The following is a 22,569-nucleotide window of genomic DNA, read 5'->3' as shown; positions in this document are numbered from 1 at the left end:
TTCTTTAAACAAAGTAGTTCTTGATAGAGCTGTTCAGTTGAAAGATCACCGCCTGAAGTCTGAAAGTCTTCTTTAAAGTATATATCATTAGCTTCTATATCTGAGAAGCTGAGGGTCTCCCCATGCGATAATACAATATTTCGAAATCCGCTTGCTTCTGGACTGATATTCTCCTGTGACATCACCCAAATGTGAAGAAGCAAAACTGGAAATAATTATTTTGAACAAATCTGTCTGTGAGCTGGAGCCTTGACTGTAAGTGAAAACAGTGGACGGTGCCTTGCCTTGTGCCTGTATTTGGAAATGGTCCAACTCGATCCAGTTGCGGGAACAAATATGTAGATGCTGTGGTGGCTGGCACTCCATCTACAATGAAGTATTGGCCTTGGTGCCCTCCTTACCACTAAAAGTGGAATTTAGATGTGGAGAAAAGCTGGCGACACTCTCAGGACTTTATCTAAGATAGTAGTATAAAGGCAATTAAAGCCTATAGGTCATCATCGTTTCAGTTTTATTAGAAAAACTTTTGTCAGGATACAGAGCTAGTGCAAACACTTACCTTTATAGAGTAGAACACCAAAAGTGTAGACTCGTGGTCCCGGGGCTGCGGCTAGGGTGGATGACGTCACATCATTTGCGACGGGTGCTGAATCTACACCGGGATCCCATAAGCCGTTGCCTAGAGACCTTACAAACAAAAACATTAAACAAGTGAAAATACCCAGAACCTACACTCAAAAGACGGAGAACATGTCAAGCGGAATGTACTGAGGCATATGGTGATTACACTGATCATGTGCAATAAATGTCATATATAAATCTTAATAAAAAGAGTAATAATGCATCACTAAGAGTTATGTCTGATTATTGCCTATATACTATTCATAACAGCATATTGTAATAGTAATGTAATTAGTCAACCTCGATACTGCAGCCAAACATTACACTGCAGAGGACATTTTTCAAGGCGTTTAAAGGGGTAGGTAGCGCCAATAGAAATAAAATGTAAAACATTTTTCAACTTGGTGAAATATAAAAGGGATAAACTCACGAAGGTGCAACGAGATTACCAGGAATGTAATGTATATGCCTGGGCACAAAATCCAGGAGGCAGTACCCGAACCCACTTCCGACCACCCCGCAGACAATTCAAACCATTAGACACAGATACGTCAAGTGGAGAATATACTTCCCAAAGTGAAATTGAAGAAAACAGCCCAGCAACCACAGGTAAACGCCCTTTAGGGGTACGTACACGCGCTCAGCGCGAGGGCAACGACGGACCCGCACGCGACGCGGCGGGCAGGGGCAGAGGGACCGGGTCAAAGAAGCAAAAAGGTCGCAAATAACGGCAGTGTTTAATTTATCCAATCGCATCCTCAATACAGCGGAGATGTCAGTTCTTAGCAAAGGCTTGTCCTTTGTTCAGTCTGGACATTTTAATGATTTACAATGGAAAATGGATTCATATAAATTTGCACGTTCTCTACGTATTAAAGAATACTTTAAAAAAGCACCGCCTAATGTACAACCTCAAAGCAGTGACATCCTGGTTTGTATCAAAACAAAATCAGATTTGACCCCACCTCGACCAACCAGTCAATAAAATGCTTCTCTAAAACTTTGGATCGATCTGTGGAAGCATACACCAAAAAGAACTCCGTTGCCATCAATAACTTATCCAATGATGATCGACGAGCTCTACATGATTTGAAAATGGACCATAATCTGGTCATTCGCCCTGCGGACAAGGGAGGCGGGTTCGTTTTACAGAATCTATCGGATTACAAATGTGAAATTTAGCAAAGAGAAGAAAAAAGAAAGACTCTGTGTTGGGGCACGCTTAGAAATTTGAAATAAGTTTATTAAAACTTAACATTTAATTAATAACGAATAAAAGTAATGAGGAGTTTGATACAAAAAAATTGTTCAAGAACACAAAGTAAACATATATATTGACAGAAATCAGGATAAGCCTGATACAAATTATGGGCACCTGTGGTGAAAAATATACTGAAAAACATAAAAAATTACAAAAAATTAATATTATTAAGGTGCCTGAGTTAATCAAAATTCAAAATTGGAGTAGAGGTAAATGATATGTACATATAATCACCGCAGTGATAATTGTAGGTAAGCACCTAGTCTAAAACCTCATGAGAATAGATGAGAGGCACAAAGGTTCATAATTGAAATGTCAAATGACTGAGGGTAATCACCTGGTAGAGATTCTGTTTGCTAAAAGGCTAGATCCTTATAGATAACAAAGCATTTAAGATAAAAGTATGATTATTAAAGATACAAAAGAGCATTGATAAATAAGCCTAAAGGCAAAGCCAATTGTAGATAAATGGAAGGTTTGCGGGAAAGTTGGATAAGGAATAGGTAAGTTTCAGAAGTTGCTCTAACACTTCTGCTGTTTGTGATCAGAGGTCACAATCTTACTGCACCTGATATTCCCAAGGGGTCACCCTACTAGGTACTGATCAGGCTTATCAGCGCTTAGCTTCCAAGGTCGGATGAGATTGGGCGTTGCTGCTGAAATATGGCAGTAATAAACACTAGGATACAAATGAGAGAGTGTAATGAGTAGTGAGCAACAAGGTACTTCTGCTGTCCAGTTTCTAGCGCAGATTCTCTGTTGCTGTGAGCATTGCAGAGAGTGGTCTCGCATCTGGATGAGAGGGTACTAAAAATAGAAGTGAGATATGCTGTTTCCTCAGGTATTATCTCTGAACAGGTTAGCCGTAATTTGGTTTGAGATTTTCCCATTGCTCCAGTTTTATACACAATTCCCAAGTTACACAAATATTCACAACACCCTCCAGCCCGTCCCATTATATCGGTAAGAGACTCTCTTTATTACAAGATATCCCAGTACTTGGACACATTTCTTCAGCCCCTCATACAGTCACACAAAATGTTTTTGAAAGATACCACTACCTTGATCAATACATTGATTTCAGTCTCACCAGTTCTAGAGCACAGTATACTATGCATGTTAGATGTAGTCTCCTTATACACTAACATTCCGCATGATTTGGGCATACAGGCAGTTAGATCTTTTCTAACCGACAATGGGGCAGATGTATTAACCTGGACAAGGCATAAGGAAGTGATAAACCAGTGATATGTGTAAGGTGATGAAGGCAGCAGCCAATCAGATCCTAACTGTTAATTTACATATTGGAGCCGATTGGCTGGTGCCTTTATCACCTTACACATATCACTGTTTTATCACATCCTTATGCCTTCTCCAGGTTAATACATCTGCCCCAATGAGCTTTATACTGTACCGGATTTGTCTTTCTTTCTGTCCTTTGACAGTGGATGGTATCGCCAGCAGCGGGGCTGCGCAATTGGTTAGTGCGTGGCTCCGTCGTTCGCGAACATCTACATGTTTAAAATTGAGCAGGATCTGATTTTTTTTCCAACAAATACATTACAGATTATCTACTCTGGATCATCCGATACATAGATGACCTTCTGCTAATTTGGACAAGTACCAAACAGCAGTTGGACTCACAGTTAATGCACATTAACACTTTGGACCCTACAATTAAATTTACATGGAACATAAGTGAGACACAGGTTCACTATTTGGATGTAAATATATCCCTGCAACAAGGCGTCATACACACTTGTCTGTACAAAAAGCCCACCGACAGAAATACTTACTTGCATGCACATAGTCAACATTCACCAGCATGCATCAAAGGCCTGCCATACTCACAATTTTTACGTGTATGTAGGATCTCAGATGCACAGGATATAGCTGCTACTGACATAGATGCAATAATTATACAATTCATGCAACGGGGGTACAAACATGCAGATTTATAGCAAGCCAAAAGGAAAGCACTTGCCATTCCTAGGACTCAGTTGTTAGCGCCAGCCATACCTAAAACTACGGGGGTAATTCTGAGTTGATCGCACCAGGAACTTTGTTAGCAGTTGGGCAAAACCATGTGCACTGCAGGGGAGACAGATTTAACATGTGCAGAGAGAGTTTGATTTGGGTGGGGTGTGTTCAATCTGCAATCTAAATTGCAGTGTAAAAATAAAGCAGCCAGTATTTACCCTGCACAGAAACAAAATAACCCACCCAAATCTAACTCTTTCGGCACGTTATATCTGCCTCCCCTGCAGTGCACATGGTTTTGCCCAACTGCTAACAAAGTTCCTGCTGCGATCAACTCAGAATTACCCCCTACATTACAGAAAAAACCAGTGTTTGTGCAAGAATATCATCCTCTCAGTACATCCATTTCCAAGAAAGCCAAACAATTGTGGCCAGTAATAGCATTAGATCCTGATTTACAATTTGCAAAGAAAACTAAAATTCTCCCTAGTTTTACTAGGAATAAGAACTTGAAAGATCTTCTGGTTAGAAATGACATCTCTACAACCAGTAAAATTGAACAGTCACACTTCCTTAGTCGCAAGCCGGGTTGCTACAGATGCACGGGCTGCATAACTTGCAGCTATATGGAGACCGGTAAAGATTAAATCATCCACATACAGAAATCCGCATTCCCATAAAACATATACTTACCTGCAGTACCAGCTTTGTTATATACTATATTCGATGCCCATGCGGACAGCTCTATATTGGCAAGACCACCTGTATGTTTAAGGAAAGAATGGCCACTCACAGAATGGCCATTAGACAAGCCCTAGAAGGAGCCAATCAGGATCAACTGGTGGCAAGACATTTTAAAGTGTTTAAACATAACTTATCATCACTCAAGTACAAGGTTATCGACCATGTGCCGTTAAATACCAGGGGGGGTGACAGAGCGAAACAGCTTTTACGCTTGGAGACCCGCTGGATACACAAACTGAACACTGTATCACCAGCTGGGCTTAATGAGTACATCTCATGGAACTGCTACTTGTGACACTGTTTGCTACATTTGTTGTTTTCATAAAACCAGATAATTGATGATAAGCTTTACACTTTATTTCCACTGGCGCTACCTACCCTTTTAAGCGCCCTCAGTGGGACCCCGGTGATCCAGGCCGGACTGAGTCGCATAAGGTCGCGTGAGGGCACACTATGCCAGGGCATCCTGTAATAAAAAATAAATGAACAAAAACAAAAGCCACATGGCTAGAAGGAAAAGAAGACTGCCATATCAGCCCCGTATATGTGGCCAACATAGAAAAACCCTGCAAACTACACAACATGCCCCTAATAGTTTACCCAGCAACCGGCTCGATGATCCGACAGAGGAAAGGTGGGCACGGCAAACCGAAAGCCTCCTCCTCTGGAACAAGCTCTCGAAACCTTGCAAACTCAAAATGGGAAAGAGAGTCTGCTATCCCGTTGTCAACGCCAGGGACATGTCAAGCCGTGAAATGAATATTGTGCGTCAGGCACTTGAGCACCAAATGCCGAAGCAGGAGGAACGCTTGGGGAGAGGAGGAACGCTTGTTATTAACAGCATGCACGACTCCCAAGTTATCACAGTGAAAGACAATGTTCCGGTCGGACAAGCAAGCAGACCACAATTCCACCACCACGATTAATGGGAATAATTCCAAGAGAAGCAAGTTCCTAGTAAAGCTGCGTGCTATTCATGAAACGGGCCAAGGAGCCGCACACCACTCGTTCCTAAAGAAAGCACCAAAACCAGAACTACCGGCAGCATCCGTAAAAAGTTGAAGGCAACTATTAAAACAATGCTCGCCCGGCCATAACACCTCAGATTTGAAGGAAACCAAGAACGTAGACCAGACCTGCAAATCATCCCTGATCTCGCGGGACAGCATGATGCGGTTTAGAAACGCCAGCCATGGACCTCTCAAGCTTACGGCAAAAAACCCACCCCATGGGGATGATCCTACACGCAAAGTTGAAAGAACCCAGCAACGATTGGACCTGTTTAAGCTGGACCCTACGTTTACTCAAACACTCATCAATAAGACCCAGGAGTTTCTGAACCTTACCAGCAGGCAGGTGACAACAACCAGCAGCCTTATCTATTTTGATCCCCAAATAACTGAGACAGCAGGTGGGACCCTCGGTCTTATCAGAGGCTACGGGGACCCCCAGTAATCTAAACAAACTACTCGCGATGCTCAAAATCTCACCGCAAACTGAACTGCCACCTGGGCCTACAAAGAGAAAATTATCCAAGTAATGAGCCACCCTAGTTTGACCGGAGGCTGACTGGACACACCAATGCAAGAAAGAGCTGAATTTCTCAAAGTAGGCGCAAGAGATCGATACCCCATGAGCGAGCACCTATCAACGTAAAAACCCCCTCCCAAATGGAAACCCAGAAACCGCAGGGAATTTGCGTGAATTGGTAGAAGGCGAAAAGCAGACTCAATGTACAGCTTGGCCATCAGAGCCCCAGGGCCAAAACCAGGAATGATCTTCAGAGCCTCGTCAAAAGATCGGTATTGAACCTTACAGGCGTCTTCCGGGATAGCGTCGTTAACCGAACCCCCATGTGGTTGGGAAAAGTGCTGAATTAGGCGGAACTTACCCGGGGCCTTTTTGGGAACCACCCCCAGAGGGGAAACACACAAACTAGGCAAGGGAGGGGGGGATGGAAAGGGCCACACTTGCGACCCAAAAGGACCTCCGACTCAACTTTCTGGGCGACTATGTGAGGGAAATCCCGAGTGGATCTTAAATTGCGATGAGCGACAACGGTAACTTGACCAGAAATGCGTTTAAAATGAAAACCCTCCAATAAAAACCTTCCCGAAACCTCATCCGGATAAGAACGCACTCAATCAACTCAAAAACCTTAATGGGGAAAAATGCCTTACTTCCTACTTCCGGGTACATCGTGCGTATCGCAGGTTCCAACACCTGCAGCGGAAGTGCACTCTTTAGCCAGGTTTCCCCCCACAAACTTTACAGGAGTGGCGAAAACTGCTACCATGGGTGTATTTACCGTCATTATAGGCAAAACACTTACCCTTAGCCACCGTGGTCATGCCCGGGCGGATGCCCAGGGCAGGTTTCTTGTCCTAAAAATCTGCTGGGGTCTTACCATGTTGAGTGACCCCAAGCCACACTTCAACATCTTTAAAACCCATGGGCAACGTCGGGTTACCATCTTGATGCCGCCAAAATTTCTCGTCGTAATCCCGTCAAGCGTAACCCTTGGAGTTCAAGTACATCTCGTGTCCGAGAAATAAATACTTGATCACATTATGATATTTGGATGGTCTAGTATCCGCGTAGCACGCCGAAAAGACCAAGAAACCACGGAGCCACTTATGAAAATTGCGATAAGCATTTTCCTCAATGCCCCCAACTTCCTTGGCTATATCAAACGCTTTTATCATGTCGTTCGTAAGGGTAAACATGTCGACGTATTTGCCCTTCCTAATCTTGTCCTTCATTCTCTTATGCATGACCCTAGTAACTGCTGTATTGTCACAATGGACCATTTCTGGAATCAAAGGAGGGTCAGCCGCAGCGACACCACCTTGCCCATTGGCCTTCCTATCCTTCTTGTGTATGCGGTGCGCTATGAGCCTAGCCAACTTACGGGGATCCAGACGACCCATAATCAGAAGAAGAACTGGAAGAAGAACTGGCAGAAGAGGAATAAGTAACAATATGCTCACCAGTCCCAGAATGGCCTGCAACATTTTTGGCTCCAGCTGCAGCTCCCGGCAAATCCTCTTCAGGGACCCTGGATCCCCCAGCCACAGCCGTCCCAGAAAGCCCAGTCCTCAGCATCCATGAGCGCACCCTCATGTCACTGGAAAAAAGATCAGCTGCAAGCTCGGAAGAAACAACAGAAGGTGAAACACTAACAACGGCACAGACGCCTGAGGGGGAGTCAGAAAGAGGAGGAGGAGGGGGAGGAACCCCCGACAGATGCGGGGAGGGGGGCAGGTGTCAAGGGGGAGGGGGGCTGACAAGGCAAAATGGGAAGATGGGGCTGGCGCGACCGGAGGAGCCACATTCGGCAATCTGCCGGCCGGACCGTAGGCGGACGGCCAGGGAGGCTGGGCGATATAACCTGGATGCAGGGAATAAGGAGCAGGAGCAAAAGGCAACTGCAAATACGGCATCTGCTGAAGAGAAGCATGCGCAAAACCCCCCAGGGTAAGACCCTGTAAAAGAGGCATTGGGAACCGACACGGGAGTTATCGCGTCAGACCACAAGGGCTGCACCCCTTGTGAAGAAGATACCAATGCAGGGAAATAAGGTGAAAACACAGAGGACCTAGGCACGGGCAAACCGGGCATAATGGCTATACTCATGATAGAGCCGAGCTGGGCCCCAGACTAATCCCCAGACACCGCAGTAACTGAAAACAAACCCGGGGAAACCGCATGAGAAACACTGCCCGGCACCGTAAAAGTGGCAGAAAGAGCACTTTGAGCAGAAACTACAGGCAATGTTCCGGGCTGGCCAGCAGATGGCGGACCAAGCCCATTCAACAAACTTCTCGAAGCAGGCAGCACAATCTGGGAAACGGAATGGTGTAAGACCATCCCCTAGGGACTGTTGGGCCGGGAAAGGGGAGGACGCAAGCGCGGTGGGGACAGCATTAGAAGAGCCCGCTCGGAAAACTAACGGGTCGGAAACGCTGCTGACAGACTGCACCAGGCCACAAACACAGCCGGTGTTGCGGCCGTAACCACAGAGGGGAAGGAAACGGGTCCACCAACACTCCCGGCATCTGCATAGGAGCCCATGTGACCCACGCCAGCAGCAGCTCCAGTACTCAGCACGCCACCCGGGTTGCTGCCCAGGCCTGCCGCAGGAGCCGCTAGAGGAAACGGCGCCCCCGCCGCCCAAGCCCCGTCCACAGCGCGTGATAGCGACACCACGCCCACTGCCAGACGGAGCAGACAGAGGAGGGGAGTGGACATCAGCTGAGGACTTCCGCAGAGACCGGGAGGTAACAGCGGGCGAGCCACATCAGCCAGACGGCAGGTGGGGGGGGGGGGGCTGGGAGCAGACCTGCGGGGATGGGGCATGGTCGAGAGGAAACAAGGCAGGGAGGACGGGAATGAAAGCAGGGGACAAACCAGATGGGGAGATGCAAAAAACAAAGCATGGGGCATAGAGAAGGAATATAGGGAACCAAGGGACAGAGATACCAATAAATTGATAAAGGATATGTGTACTCAGCCTTCCAAAATGACAAAGAGAAAGATGGCCCCCAGGACCTGCCTATAAGTACCGTATCATACACTCCTCCTACAATCTCCCTAATAGGCATACAAGAGCACTGCCCTGTCTTTAACCCATCAGTCACAAAAACCAGGTCGCTTATGTGGCTTCAGGCTGAGGCAGCCCTCAGCCTGCTTTATTAGTTTAAACCTGATACATACCAGTTTTTCTGTACTGATAAAATTAATTTGAAGTCAGCTAAAGGGTCACTTAGACCACATAATATCATAATTGGATGTTCACCTGATCTAGCAAATATGGTATACCACGGCCATGAGCACTTATCATTATACGCACCCCCATTCTTTCTCAGAAATTTTCTCTGTACTCTCACTGATTTAAGGTCCACTATACCTATGGTTAGACCAAACTGATAAATGCCCAAACCCGATGGATTTTGGAAGCATTACAGTACCAAGTCCTTTTTAGTACCCTGACGGGAGACCGCCTGTGGGAACACCAAGTACTGTAGGCCTATACACCACCAGAAGCAGATACAGCTTTTCTATGTATATATAGAAGTAATTATCCATGGCCCTCTGATTGGATGTCCAATTTCTATACGAAAAGTCGACCAACAGTAGAAGCCATAATTACGCAATATATACGCTTCTTTCCATCTTGATTTTCATCTCAGACACAATTCTGATCTATTGAGTATTTATTGTACTGAGCTATTTAGCACCTTGAATTAAACTGTGTGATTAAGAGATTGCTTAATAAATTAGCAAAATCTATGGTCCAGAGACGCTCTCTTGACAGACACAAGAGTTTTCACTAATAAGCTGTGGTGTTTACAGAGGCCCACTATAGTAGTGAGTACCAGAATCTTTTGTGCCTTAATATATGCTCCTGAATTACAAGCCTTTCACAGCATTAGGCATGTCTTATTAGAAATCATTCGGGCATTGAGGGTCTGGGAATTGGCACCAGACAGGTTACTATAGCATTGTATGCTGACCATATTCTTCTTTTTCTTAGGGATTACAGGGTAGCGATGCCGTTAGTTTTATCAACTTTCGAAGCATATACAGGTTGAGTATCCCTTATCCAAAATGCTTGGGACCAGAGGTATTTTGGATATCGGATTTTTCCGTATTTTGGAATAATTGCATACCATAATGTGATATCATGGTGATGGGGCCTAAATCTGAGCACATAATGCATTTATGTTTCATATACACCTTATACACACAGCCTGAAGGTCATTTTAGCCAATATTTTTTGTAACTTTGTGCATTAAACAAAGTGTGTCTACATTCACACAATTCATTTATGTTTCATATACACTTTATACACACAGCCTGAAGGTCATTTAATACAATATCTTTAATAACTTTGTGTATCAAACAAAGTTTGTGTACATTGAGCCATCAAAAAACAAAGTTTTCACTATCTCACTCTCAGTCAAAAAAGTCCGTATTTCGGAATATTTGGATATGGGATACTCAACCTGTAGTATATATTTTGGCCTTACTATTAATTGGTCTAAATTGGCTATTATGCCATTCAAAGGACCTCCTCCTATGTCCCCTATGATTTCTTTCCCTCTAAGCTGGGTGTCTCAAATAAAATATCTTGGTATAGTTGTTAATAATATCTCTTCTGATTATTACAATTTTAACCTTGTATCAATATTGGCATATATTAAGGATAGGTCTTAAACATGGGGCTAGCTTCCATTAACAGTCACTGGACGAGTTAACTTAATTAAAATGGTGGTGCGCCGTAAATTCTTATATATTTTACATCAGTCCCTGGTATATCTTTCTTCGTCCTTTTTTAGGAAGTTGAATAGTATACTTAGCTCATTTATACAGGCTAATAAACATCCCCGGATTAAGTTAGATACCTTAACTAGACTTACAACTTTCGGAGGATTGGTCCTCCATAATTTTAAGCTATTTTGCTGCACAACTTGTGCATGTCAGGACATGGGTTTAGGATAATTGTGAGAATTTCCTCCATTTTGCCTTTATAAGACAACAGATACAGAGATGTACTTCTACACAATTACTACTAAGTGACAAGATACCTGCTCAGGCACTTAAAATTTGGCATAATGTTCAGGTCCTGTTTGGGTTCTCTGAATTGGATCCGGAGACTTCCCTTTGGTACTCCAGTCAGCTTGCAGAGTTGAGAGCCTTAAATGGGAAAAAAGTATTGTGTGGTAGGGGAATATTTTCAGTGGGAAAATTATATCAAGACGGGATATTAAAATCTTTTCAGCAATTAAAAGAGGAATTTTATATACCCCAATCGTATTTCTTCTGTTATTTGCAAATCCGACATGCCCTGCAGACCCAGTTCAGGGATTCACCTCTAATTTGTCTGTTTCTCCTGTTCGGACTTTCCTGACTGCACAAGTTGGAAGAAAGCCATTTCCTTAACGTATTCTTTTCTTTTAAAGAATTATCATGTAGATCCCCTTAGTGCAGGCATGTCCAAACTGCGGCTCTCCAGCTGTTGAGAAACTACACATCCCAGCATGCCCTGACACAGCTTTAGCATTCTCTGACAGCAAATCTGTGTCAGGGCATGCTGGGATATGTAGTTTCACAACAGCTGGAGGGCCGCAGTTTGGACATGCCTGCCTTAGTGTTTTATGCGGCAAATGGGAGCAAGATTTAGGTCCTATGGAGGAGGAAGAGTGGTATGCGATCGAATGTTCAGAAATGATGGGTTGAGGTAAAAAGGGCATTAGAATTCACGGGGATTGATGCTATATTATTGACACCTATAGTGTGTGTATTGGGGGCTGCTGTAGATGGAGTTTTTGTAAGGTCAGATGCGCTATATGTTAAAAATATATGTACATTGGCCAATGTAATTATTGCTCGTGCCTGGATGGCCTCTGCTGATCCAGATTTTTCTTCTCTACGGGCATTAATTAATTTGACAATTAAACATAAGCACTATGTATATATGTGTAGACATGCTAACATTAAATAAAAAAAAAATGGTTAAAATGGAGGGAGTCTCCGTATTTTATTGCAGAGGCGATCACTTGTGCATAGGAAGTATACATGGGAGATATATTTTACCAGCAAGATTTTATTATTAATGGTGATAGGTTGTGTCTGTTAAATGGGGAGGGGGGGGGGGGGAGACTATAGTATAATACGGGAAGTGGTATAAAAGGTCGGAAAATTTTAAAATGTTCAATTTGATAGGACTCAGCTTGAGTATAATGGTAGACAGCATTTTTTTTGGCAGCAAATTACGTCTTTATATAACAGCATCAACGAAGTATACAGATGTGCTCATAAGTTTACATACCCTAGCAGAATTTGTGATTTTCTGGCCATTTGTCAGAGAATATGAATGATAACTCACAAACTTTTCTTTAACTCATGGTTAGTAGTTGGGTGAAGCCATGTATTGTCAAACAACTGTGTTTACTCTTTTTAAATCATAATGACAACAGAAACTACCCAAATGACCCTTATCAAAAGTTGACCTGGAGATTTTGCCCTGATAACATGCACACAAGTTGACACAAACGGGTTTGAATGGCTACTAAAGGTAACCATCCTCACCTGTGATCTGTTTGCTTGTAATCAGTGTGTGTGTATAAAAGGTCAGTGAGTTTCTGGACTCCTGAAAGACCCTTGCATCTTTCATCCAGTGCTGCACTGACATGTCTGGATTCTGAGTCATGGGGAAAGCAAACGAATTGTCAAAGGATCTGCGGGAAAAGGTAATTGAACTGTATAAAACAGGAAAGGGATATAAAAAGATATCCAAGCAATTGAGAATGCCAATCAGCAGTGTTCAAACTCTAAGAAGTAGAAAATGAGTGATTCTGTGGAAACCAAATCACGGTCAGGTAGACCAACAAAAATTTCAGCCACAACTGCCAGGAAAATTGATTGGGATGCAAAGAAAAATCCACAAATAACTTCTGCTGAAATACAGGACTCTCTGAAAAAAAGGGGCGGGGTTGTTTCAAGATGCACAATAAGGATGCATTTGAAGAAAAATGGGCTGCATGGTCGAGTCACCAGAAGAAAGCCATTACTACGTAAATGCCACAAAGCATCCCGCTTACAATACTCCAAACAGCACAGAGACAAGCCTCAAAAGTCATTAGGAGTGATGAGACCAAAATGTAACTTTTTGGCCACAACCATAAACGTTACATTTGGAGAGGAGTCAACAAGGCCTATGATGAAAGGTACACCATTCCTACTGTGAAACATCAGTGTTTTGGGGATGTGTGAGCTACAAAGGCACTGGAAACTTGGCCAAAATTGATGGCAAGATGAATGCAGCATGTTATCAGAAAATACTGGAGGAAAATTTGCACTCATCAGCCCGGAAGCTGCGCGTGGGACGTACTTGGACGTTCCAACATGACAATGATCCAAAACACAAGGCCAAGTCGACCTGTCATTGGCTACAGCAGAATAAAGTGAATGTTCTGGAGTGGCCATCTCAGTCTACTGACCTTAATATCATTGAGCCACACTGGGTAGATCTCAAACGTGCAGTTCATGCAAGACAGCCCAAGAATTTACAGGAACTGGAGGCTTTTTGCCAAGAAGAATGGGCAGCTTTACCATCTGAGAAAATAAAGAGCCTCATCCACAACTACCACAAAAGACTTCAAGCTGTCATTGATGTTAAAGGGGGCAATACACGGTATTGCAATACACGGTATTAAGAACTGAGGTATGTAAACTTTTGATAAGGGTCATTTGGGTAGTTTCTGTTGTCATTATGATTTAAATAGAGTAAACACAGTTGTTTGACAATAAATGGCTTCACCCAACCACTAACCATGAATGAAAGAAAAGTTTGTGAGTTATCATTCATATTCTCTGACAAAAGGCCAGAAAATCACAAATTCTGCTAGGGTATGTAAACTTATGAGCACAACTGTAGTAAGGGAGAACTTATATATACTTGATTTTCTTTCTTTATAGGTTAAATATACAGTATATACATTCACTGTTTGATACTTTTGTGAATAGAACTTGGAAACAAATGGGAAACATTAATCACAGTAAATGAAAAATGTGAAGGGAGGGGTGTGTGTGGGGCGGGGATTTAATAGTTACATAAATTCTAATTTTAAGTTTCCCTAATAAAAAGTTTGGCACAATTTAATCACAAGCTTTATATTTGTGTTAGTACAATAGATTGGTATAAATTAAGAGTACACATTAAAAAATGATCACAGGATTACTTATTGAGAAGGAAAAATAGCAAATATAAAGCAGTTTGATATATAATGGCCTCTAAGATATAGAGGGAAAGAAAAAGAGTTAATGGACAATAGGTACTATGGTGGCCAATCCCGGGATTTAGGGCCAAAAATGTCCGGGATTCAATCCCGGGATTAGAAACTCCAATCCTGGGGATTGAGGGATCAGCTCAGACGCTGCCCGGCTTCCTTGTTCCGGCTCCCCAGCGCAGCGTGAGAGGTCACGCTGTGCCGTCAGCCACTGCAGGGAGCCGCCAGCAGCGATCAGATGATGTTTCCCACCCGCCCGCCCCCGGGATATGGTGAGTTATGTGTACGGGGCGGGGTGGGGCGAGGGGGCGGCCACATAGCAAAAAGCCAATCCCGGGAATCCCAGGATTGGCCATTTTTCAATCCCGATACCCGGGATTGAAAAAATAGCCCGGGATTGGCTTCCCTAATAGGTACTGTATGCTCATGCTTAAGGCGATAAGCGATAAAATTGGGTATATGCAATGATGTTGAACTATAAAGCTATGTAACCGTATTGTATTGTACTAAGTGTCTAATTGTCTGTATTTGTATGGGGATCCGGTCTGAAGATCGACAGTGTCTAGGTCGACAATGTTTAGGTCGACCACTATAGGTCGACAGTCACTAGGTCGACATGGATGGAAGGTCGACAGGGTTTCTAGGTCGACATGTGCTAGGTCGACAGGTCTAAAGGTCGACATGAGTTTTTTTTTTTTTAATTCTTTTTTTGAATTTTTTCATACTTAACGATCCACGTGGACTACGATTGGAACGGTAAAGTGTGCCGAGCGCAATGGTCGCGGAGCGAAGGCACCATGCCCGAAGCATGGCGAGCGAAGCGAGCCATGCGAGGGGACGCTGTGCACTAATTTGGGATCCCGGTCACTCTACGAAGTAAACGACACCAAAAAAAAAAATCCTCATGTCGACCTTTAGACCTGTCGACCTAGCACATGTCGAGCTAGAAACCCTGTCGACCTTCCATCCATGTCGACCTAGTGACTGTCGACCTATAGTGGTCGACCTAAACATTATCGACCTAGACACTGTCGATTTGATGAACCACACCCATTTGTATGTTATGTATGTAAAAAAAAATTGTATGTAAACAAGAAAGAGAAAATGAGCAATAAAGAGTACTTTAACAAAAAACAAAGGGGGTAATTCTGAGTTGATCGCAGCCTCAAGTTTGTTAGCAACTGGGCAAAACCATGTGCACTGCAGGGGGGGCAGATATAACATTTGCAGAAAGAGTTAGATTTGGGTGGGTTATTTTGTTTCTGTGCAGGGTAAATACTGGCTGCTTTATTTTACACTGCAATTTAGATTTCAGTTTGAACACACCCCACCCAAATCTAACTCTCTCTGCACATGTTATATCTGTCCCCCCTGCAGTGCACATGGTTTTGCCCAACTGCTAACAAATTTGCTGCTGCGATCAACTCAGAGTTAGGCCCAAAGATACATACAGATGGAGCCACACTCATCTAGGCTTCTCTGCTGCGCCTAGGTGCACCAAAGTTTATTAGCATAAGCCTTGCTCATCTAAGTTCTCCTCTGCACCTAGGTGCACCAAGGTTTATTAGCATAAATGGTCCTACACATTGAGCGTTCCGCCGCCGAACTGCCCGACGGCGGATATGGCCGATGGGCGACCTGGCGGCGGGGGGGCAGTGACGGGTGGAGTGAAGTTTCTTCACTTCCCCCGTCACCCAGCTCCATAGAAGTGCAGGCAAATATGGACGAGATCATCTATATTGGCCTGCATGCACAGGCAACGGGCACCAGCGTTGAACGAGCGTGGGGCCATGCATCGTTCATCGCTGGTGCCTCCACAATGAAAGATATGAACAGTATCTCGTTCATTAATGAATGAGATCTTTCATATCTTTGAGTATTATCACCCAGTGTGTAGGGCCTTTAAGCCTTTCATCTATTGTTCTCAACTGCAATACAATACAGAGAGAACAATACAGCAGGGGATTTTGGGGGTAATTCTGAGTTGATCGCAGCAGCAAATTTGCTAGCAGTTGGACAAAACCATGTGCACTGCAGGGGGGGGGGGGCAGATATAACATGTGCAGAGGGAGTTAGATTTGGGTGTGGTGTGTTCAATCTGAAATCTAAATTGCAGTATGAAAATAAAGCAGCCAGTATTTACCCTGCACAGAAACAAAATGACCCACCCAAATCTAACTCTCTCTGCAAATGTTATGTCTGCTTCACCTGCAGTGCACATGGTTTTGCCCAACTGCTAACAAATTTGCTGCTGCGATCATCTCTGAATTACCCCCTAAATCATTACAGCAGGGGATTAAGTCCGACTGCCCTGGCTCAGTTATTCCTATTAAAGGCAAAGATGAGGAGGGCTCCATCTGTGAGCAAATGTATTAAACCTGGAGAAGTGATAAAGCAGTGATAAGTACAAGATGATAATGAACCAGCAAATCAGTTTCTAACTGTGAATTTACATATTGGAACTGATTGGCTGGTGCGTTATCACCTTCCACTTATCACTGCTTTATCATTTCTGCAGGCTTAACACATCTGCCCCATAACCATGATGTCATGGAGAGACAGATTTTCCGGCTTAAAACTGTTCTCACTTTTTTTGACCCAGAAATGCACATAGGCCCTCATTCCGAGTTGATCGCTCGCTAGCTGCTTTTAGCAGCAGTGCAAACGCTAAGCCGCCGCCCTCTGGGAGTGTATCTTAGCTTAGCAGAAGTGCGAACGAAAGGTTAGCAGTTCTGCTACTAAAAAATGTCATGCAGTTTCAGAGTGGCTCGATACTTACTACTACCTTGCGATGACTGCAGAATGTTTAGTTCCTGGTTTGACGTCACAAACACGCCCTGCGTTCAGCCAGCCACTCCCCCGTTTCCCCAGCCACTCCTGCGTTTTTATCAGGCACGCCTGCGTTTTTCAGCACACTCCCTGAAAACGCTGAGTTGCCGCCCAGAAACACCCACTTCCTGTCAATCACACTACGAACACTCGAGCGACTGAAAAGCGTCGCTCGAGCTTGTGTAAAACTGCATAGTTTTGTGTGAAAGTACTTTGCGCGTGCGCGCTGCGCACCATATGCATGCGCAGAACAGCGATTCTTTTTAGACTGATCGCTAAGCTGCGAAAAACAGCAGCGAGCGATCAACTCGGAATGAGGGTCAAACTGTAAAACCAAATATAGAAACAGAATAAGCCAAATGTGCGCACCAAACCACTTATTGCAGCCAAGGATGCAGCATGGGAACAACCAAACTTCCAAATAAACAGCAATATAAAATAATATCTCCCAATGGCACTCTCCTGATTACATGTGTACCAGATCCACATGTCTATGGGGGTAATTTAGAGTTGATCACAGCAGCAATTTGTTAGCAGTTGGGCAAAACCATGTGCACTGCATGTGTGGCAGATATAACACTTGCAGAGAGAGTTAGGTTTGGGTGGGTTATTTTGTTTCTGTGCAGGGTAAATACTGGCTGTTTTATTTTTAAACTACAATTTAGATTTCAGTTTGAACATACCCCACCCAAATCTAACTCTCTCTGCACATATTATATCTGACCCCCCCTGCAGTGCACATGGTTTTACTCAACTGCTAACAAATTTGCTGCTGCGATCAACTCAGAATTACCTTTCTATGACCACTGGGGTCCTTCCTCAGAAGCGTGAAGCAATGCTTCTGAGGATGGACCCCTGCGATCTGAAACGCATTAAGCAGTGGGTGTTAAAGAACATTGTGACTTAATTCCTTTGGGTGTTTGGAGAGTGTGGGTCACCTGTTACTAGTCAGCAGCTGCTTGTTTTCCCAGGGCTTCACTGCCAGTATATATGCTATTCATCATCATAGCATCTAGGCCACTACACATCTATGTGGAAAGAGGAGGTGTTAAAGCAGAAAAAGTACATGAAGGCTGTATGACTGACTGCTATGGGGTCTATTTACTAAGCCTTGGATGGAGATAAAGTATCAATTAGTTGGCTCCTAACTACCATGTCACAGGCTGTGTTAGAAAAATGACAGTTAGGAGCCGATTGGCTGGTACTTTATCTCCAGCGACTTTATCTCCATCAAGGGCTTAGTAAATGGACTCTTATATCCAAGAACTGAAGTTTTAAGGACAATTCTTCTACACAAATTTTTACCTACGGCAAAGGATCTGGGACACATACTGTATAATCAGAAGAGTGCCTTTGAGAGAGATTATTTTATAATACCGTAAAACCAATTACATGAAATAAAATTTAATGAAAGACAAAAATGATTACAAAATATGTCTGACTCACAGTTTCCTATGCTAGAAAATATTTGCACAATGCAGATTAAAAAAAAATATACACCATAAAATTAATCGAATTGTCTCACTGTATTTTGCATAGATGTGTTTTGAATGTATCATCTGCATCACTGCACAGTTACGTTTATGTTATACTGTACTTATATAAACCATGATGCTTATTTATTACAGTGGAATTGCTATTCAATCTGAATCGCCTCCATGTGGAAAACCCTTGATTATAATGCCAATTCTGATAAAGGTGCAAGGCCCTTATGCTTTCCATAATGCTGGCTCTTAGTTTTTGGCTTTGTATTTGTTAGATGTCTTTGCTAGCACAGGAGAATTGAGTTCATCTCCAAGTACAATCACGCTGATTATTTGACTACCTAATTCCTGTATTGTTGACATTATGCCGGCACCCAGGGGAGTAGTAATACAGTTGATGGCTATTTTCATTAATATATGTAACTTTATCATGACTACAGCTGATGCATTCTGTTCATTTCAGCTACAAGTCTATCAGGTATGTCCTTAATTGCTTTGTGACTTTTGATTTCTGTGTACTCCATAGTATTGTCCTTGCACTGTTCAGGTTAAATCATCTCTAGTGGGTATAAAAAGTTTGAGTGTACAATTCTTTTTTTATATGTCCTTGACAACAGTTTGATCACAGAGTGCAGGAGTGCTGGGGGAAAGAAAGCCATGAGTGGGGATGGAGGTGTGCTTGGGTTGGGGGGACGACAACAAACTGATACCCGTGGGTTGGGGATGGGGGGTGCACACATGCTGGGGGGGGGGGGGGTACTGACTGGAGCAAACAATATTGGGGGGGAAATAGGCTGTGTCGGTCAGGCAGTCGGTGAGAGCAGTGAGTGCAGGGAGGGGGGGTGACCTCCCTGCAATACAGTGGTTATATTGCTACCTCACAGCCCTGGATTAATTTGTTCAACATCAACCAGGGCCATGCTTTATCCCTCTGTTTTTGTGGGTTTTCTGCAGGTTTTTTCAATTTCCACCTACAGTCTGTAAAGATACTGATAGGTTAATTGGCTTCTGATTCAAATTTAGCCCGTTGTCTGTTTGTTTGTTTGTTTGTTTGTATTGTAAACTCTAATGGGCTGGTGAATTATTACATAATCTTTGTACAGTACTACATCAGAATGTGATAAGCAATTTATTATCTTTTATTTATATGGCACTACAAGAGTTTTGTAGAAAAGTACCTAGTGGATGGCACATACAGCAAAAGTACATAGGTCATAGGTGATCATACACAGCAGTTACAGACAAGTTTATTACTTTACAAACATACATAGTTATAATCCACAGATTACATTATTACATAGAGACCGCAAAGGAGAGAAGGCCCTACTTTCAAGAGCTTACATTTTAGAAAGGCTATAGAAACATAGAATTTGATGGCAAATAAGAACCACTTGGCCCATCTAGTCTGCCCATGTACATACACACACTTACTAGGGTTAATTATTGTTGGAAGCCAATTAACCTACCAGTATATTTTTGGATTGTGAAAGGAAACTGGAGTACCCAAAGGAAACCCAAGCAAGTACGGGGAGAATATACAATCTCACACAATTAAGATAATGTTCGGGATTGAACCCATGACCTCAGTGCTATGAGACAGTAAATCTAACCTTTACAACATCTGTACTGCGGGGCACATAAAGGGAGAGAAAAGCAGAGTTGGGTATTGCAGAGGCCATTTACTGAGCCTGACACACACGAAAATTTATGTGTGTTGTCCCAGAAATCCACCTTTTCTAAAAATTAGAATTTTAAAATGAGATGTGTTATAGTTAGGAAAATGCCATATATATTTTTTAACATTAAGCACTTCTAAATGTATCATTTCATGACCCAAATCACAAGTATAGTAACCATTATTGCTCATTTTATGGCTAATATAGGGGGTAATATAGAGTTGATCGCAGCAGCAAATTTGTTAGCAGTTGGGCAAAACCATGTGCACTGTGGGGGGGGGGGGAGAAATAATATGATTCAGAGAGAGTTAGATTTGGGTGGTTTATATTGTTTCTGTGCAGGGTAAATACAGTACTGACTGCTTTATTTTTAGACTGCAATTTAGATTTCAGTTTGAACACACCCAAATCTAAATCTCTCTGCACATGTTATATCTGTCCCCCCTGCAGTGCACATGGTTTTGCTCAACTGCTAACAAATTTACTTCTGTGATCAGCTCTGAATTAGGCCCATAATCTTTGGATAATTTAGAATGATCTATTCCTACTTTTTTCCATATGTTTGTTTGAATTTTTGAGGAATACAGGATTAATTGCTGCAAACAGCACGCTATATCCTACTTAATCCTCTATACAATCTGATATATTTATAGTGCCGTGGGCACTTTTGATTTCATCACATTTGCAAATCTAATCTTTTCCATTAAAATGTGTGATACTGTATGTACAGATTTAACCAGTCTTTTTTGTCTCTTAAGTAGCTGTGTGTTCCTTTTGATATGTGAATATTTTGATCATTAAACTGATAAATGCTATATAGAAAAAAGATAGCAGAATATGATTGTTTAGCAGCTTACATGTGCATAATGTGCTTCAATTTTTTTATCCTGTATAATTTGCGTGCACTGCTGAATGTTATAAAACTGTAATACCTAGTTATTTATATGTTTAAAGTAGCTGCAGTACCTGTCTACCATGGATGGATGGATGGATATACAAAATATGTGCTAAGTCAGTGACTCAAAATAGAAATACAAATTTTTAAAAAAGAATTTCAAGTTCGGGTACTAGAGTCCATTATTCTTAATAACCATTAGTTAGTCACTTTCGGTCAACCGCAGGGCAGAAAGTTCCCACCATTGGTTACAATGGAGCGCATAGGCGCTACATTGTAACACTGCCGTGTGCCGCCTGTCAGTCAGTACAGGAGCACACAGCCGATCAGGAGGGTGCTACAACGTGGCGCTCCCTGATTGGCTGAAGAAACCCACTTAGACAGAAGTCAGAGTGGGTTTCTGGCATTTGGGGAAAGGGGTCCCATGTGAAAACATGGGGCCCCTTTCAGTTCGTGGTCGGGACTCCGTTTTTTTATTTTCTCAAGTACGTGGATTACAAATGGATTTGAAGAGGACCGATCTACACTGGATTTTGTGAGTATAATTTTTTCAACAGGTACCCCATGGATTCTACTGGACAAGAGGACCGACCTGCGTGTGAACATAAGGTAAGTATGTGTATATGTTTGTGTGGATGTATGTAATAAATCTTTACTTTCAAGGTGTGTGTGTCTTGTCTTTTTTTGGGTATTTTTTTAGTAGTAGTACTACAGGTACCAGCGGGCCCATTTTTCCGCCGCATGCTGGTACTTGTGGTTCTCCAAGTACCAGCATGCGGGGGAGGCTTGCTGGGCCTTGTAGTACTGCTACTAAAAACAATATCTTTTCATTTTCACAAAAGGCTATCAGCCCCCCATCCGCAGCCAATTGGATGGGGGGGGACAGCCTCGGGCTTCACCCCTGGCCCTTGGGTGGCTTTGGGGGGGGACCCCTTGATTGAAGGGGTCCCCACTCCCCCAGGGTACCCCGGCCAGCGGTGACTAGTTGGATATTTGATGCCACGGCCGCAGGGCACTATATAAAAGTGACCCCCGGCTGTGGCATTATCTGTCCAGCTAGTGGAGCCCGGTGCTGGTTTTAGAAATACGGGGGACCCCTACTCTTTTTGTCCCCCGTATTTTTGGAACCAGGACCAGGCGCAGAGCCTGATGCTGGTTGCTTAAATATGGGGGAACCCCTGTCAATTTTTTCCCCATATTTCTGCAACCAGGATCGGCTCAAAGAGCCCGAGGCTGGTTATGCTTAGGAGGGGGGACCCCACGCAATTTTTTTAAAGAAAATAAC

General features: G+C 43.2%; 1 pseudogene; it reads right to left on the bottom strand.

Moving 5' to 3' along the window:
• Positions 1-2,438: 2,438 nt before the first annotated feature.
• Positions 2,439-2,557, bottom strand: LOC134937421 (5S ribosomal RNA; annotated as a pseudogene).
• Positions 2,558-22,569: the final 20,012 nt, after the last annotated feature.

Source organism: Pseudophryne corroboree, chromosome 6, assembly GCF_028390025.1.
Source record: "Pseudophryne corroboree isolate aPseCor3 chromosome 6, aPseCor3.hap2, whole genome shotgun sequence".
NCBI classification, from domain to species: Eukaryota; Metazoa; Chordata; class Amphibia; order Anura; family Myobatrachidae; genus Pseudophryne; species Pseudophryne corroboree.
This window is presented reverse-complemented; position numbering and strand designations above follow the sequence as displayed.